The sequence below is a fragment of the Elephantulus edwardii genome, unplaced genomic scaffold (assembly GCF_000299155.1).
Source record: "Elephantulus edwardii isolate Elephantulus edwardi_28Jun2011 unplaced genomic scaffold, EleEdw1.0 scaffold00005, whole genome shotgun sequence".
NCBI classification, from domain to species: Eukaryota; Metazoa; Chordata; class Mammalia; order Macroscelidea; family Macroscelididae; genus Elephantulus; species Elephantulus edwardii.
Window position 1 is genome coordinate 34,982,289 of NW_006399755.1, and position 537 is coordinate 34,982,825.

The window sequence follows — 537 nt, forward strand, 5'->3', positions numbered from 1 at the left end:
CCCATCAGCAGGACTAGCTTGTTGGCAGTCATGGTGATAGTAATGTTGAAGGTAGGTGCTCCACCAGTACTCTTGGTGTGAAGATTCATGGTATATTCCCCATCCACTAGCAGTGATCACAGAACATTTCTGGCCCCCACGTGTCAGCCCATTCACAAAACCGGTCTTTGCCAACAAGAACTCCAACCTCAGCTGGCGTGATGCTAACTAAGGTTTTCCTGGGTCTGCGGGCCAGATGGAGGGTAAGTCCTTATAGCCCACGATGGCCGCATCCTGACAGGTCCCTTCCACCATGAGGTTGTTGATATAGGTGTCATGATCCTTGAGCCTTAATTAATTACTTATAGATATAATACAAAACCCAAGTACAATGTTGTTGTTGTTGCTGTTATGTGCCATCGAGTCGCTGGCGACTCATAGCGACCCTATGTACAACAGCCCTAAACCCTGCTCTATCCTGTGCCAATCTCATTGCCTCTGACACATCCATCCCGATTACCCCAGTCACTGAATCAATCCACCTCACAGAGGGTCTTC